The sequence below is a fragment of the Hipposideros armiger genome, unplaced genomic scaffold (genome assembly GCF_001890085.2).
Source record: "Hipposideros armiger isolate ML-2016 unplaced genomic scaffold, ASM189008v1 scaffold_6, whole genome shotgun sequence".
NCBI lineage: Eukaryota > Metazoa > Chordata > Mammalia > Chiroptera > Hipposideridae > Hipposideros > Hipposideros armiger.
The window spans coordinates 8,180,180-8,182,624 of record NW_017731356.1 but is presented as its reverse complement, the minus strand read 5'-3'; positions in this window follow the sequence as shown (position 1 = coordinate 8,182,624).

The window sequence follows — 2,445 nt, the reverse complement described above, 5'->3', positions numbered from 1 at the left end:
TCAACAAAATTGCTTCTCTGTATATAATGGCATTGCTACTGTTGCTTTGTTTGTTTCTTTTGGCTGCGAAGCTTCCAGCACACTTCCTCTCTGGGGGAATCCCCCCATGTGAGTTTTGGCAGGAGGCAGGACCCATCAGGCCCTATGGGAGATGAAGGCTCCAGGTGCTCCCACTTCTCCCAACCACAGTGGAGCGGGCGGGCCAGCCACCTGGGGGCTCTGACGTGTGAGGGAAAAGGTGCAGTGACAGAAGAGAACTTATTTTTGGCCATGGCAGCCAGACCAACAGACCATCTGGTTGGCTGACTGGTTACAGATCCCCGCCTTGCTGTTACCTGGCAGCAGGTAAGTAATGCCAGGACCACCAAGGCCAGAGGGGAGAAGGTCCCAGGAAGACCAGGTCACAGCTGGTAGGGCTGCCTGAGAAGGGCAATTCTTGAAATAGGCCAAGCCGGAAGGAGCCGAGGGCTAGGGAGCCATGCGCGATATTGAGCTGGTCAGTGGTCAGAGCAGATAAACTCGGGTGGGGCTGAGACCAAGGGAAGGTCCCGGGATGAGGTCAGACCAGAAGCAGAATGAGACAGAACAGAAGGAGGGTATGGTGGAAGGTCAGCTTAGTCAAACCCGGGGTGGGGGAGGGGAGGGGCTTCCCTCGGGGCTGAGATGGGCCAAAGAGGGACAAGCTCCTGCTGGGAGGCCAAGAAGCACCCACGGGGGCGAAGCAGACGCCCATCCCACATCGACTTGGCGAGCAGGCTGCAGGGGGGGGCCTTGCTCTGCGCCACAGCTACTACCCGAGAATGGCATTTTGGATGCTTGAAACACGTTTTCCCCAAAATGTGTCGTGATTGCTTAGAAACTCCCTTTCCCTTCCCACCCCAACCTGCTACCTCCCAATAAGCCAGGGATCAGTAGCTCCTGACACATTTACTGTAAATCTCTCTACTCCCTGTCAATTAGCCAGTTTAACTTTCCACTGTGACACTGATGAAAGTCACTATTCAGTGCTGGACCCAGATCCCAAGGGGAGGGGCTTGGTTGCCGTGGAGATAGAATCTGGGCTTGGCGCTGCCCATTCAGCCACTGGTGTTACTGGGGTTGACTCACAGCCTAGCATGAGGCAGGAAGCCAATCCTCCTGCACCCCCACAGCCTTCCCCTGTCCCCAACTTGATCCACACTGTGACTTCGGCTGACCAGCTGTCCACCCTTGGTATTTGATCTGTGCTGCTAAAACCTGCCGCCATGGGAGCCCACAGAAGCCAACCTCCGCTTTACTCAGATCTCAGCCACACCTCAGGGACCCAGAGAGAAATGACTCAGGTTGGACAGCGGCTCCAAATGACCTCAAGTGACTCAGCCAACAGAATCAAGTTGACACTCAGAATCTCACCTCTCAACTCAATTTGTCATGTACCTGGCAGTGGCTGCCACGACTTCCCAACACATTTACTCAGTAATATTTAAATGTGAGCTGACCAGCTAAATCCCAACTCTGCCTGCCTAACACCAAGAATCTCACTCTGGCTGCTCCTTCGAATCACAGGGAACATTGGCAACCACTAAACGCCCAGGCCTCCTGCAGGATCTTGATTTAATTGGTTTAGGGTGGGCCTGAGCCCCGTGCTTCCAGAGCTCCCCAGGTGATTCGAATGTGCAGGGGGGGGAGGCTCACAGCTATGACACTTGATTCTGTTAGGGAGAAGGATGCTACACAGACACACTGGTTCCGTCCCCAGCACAGCTGCAGCCTGGCTCGTCCGCTAGTGGGTAGGCCTGGGGGACCCGAGATGCTGCACATCTAACAAGCTCCCAAGGGAAGTGGTCCATGGGCCCCTCTCTGAGTGGCTAGGCTTTGCAAGCAATAAGTAGTAAGCGGGGTGCTGACATTTTTGCTGGGACAGTGGCTGAAAATATTTCTAAACATCAGGAGCTAGAACAAGTAAACTTAAAAAAAACACGATTGAGGTAAATGCAATGCACAGAGCAAAGGGCACATATCATAAGTGTACAGCTTGACCACTTTCTTGAGGTAGAATTCACATACCATAACATTCTCAACCCTTTTAAAATGTACAATTCAGTCATTTTTAGTAGATCCACAGAGTTGGACAACCATTGCCACTATCTATCAATTCCAGAACGTTTTCATCCCTCCCACAAAGAAATCCCATATCATTAGCAGTCATTCCCCATTTTTCCCTTCCCCCAGCCCCTGGCAACCACTCGTCTATTTTCGATCTCTATGGATTTGCCTTTCCGGACTTTTCATATACATGAAATCCCAAAATATGTACTTTTGTGATTGGTTTCTTTCACGTAGCATAATGTTTCCAAAATTCCTACATGCTGTGGCGCGTGTCCATACTCCCTCCCTTTTCATGACTTAATAATATTCCACTGTGCGGCTGGGCCATCGTTTGCTTATCCTCTCATCATCAGCTGA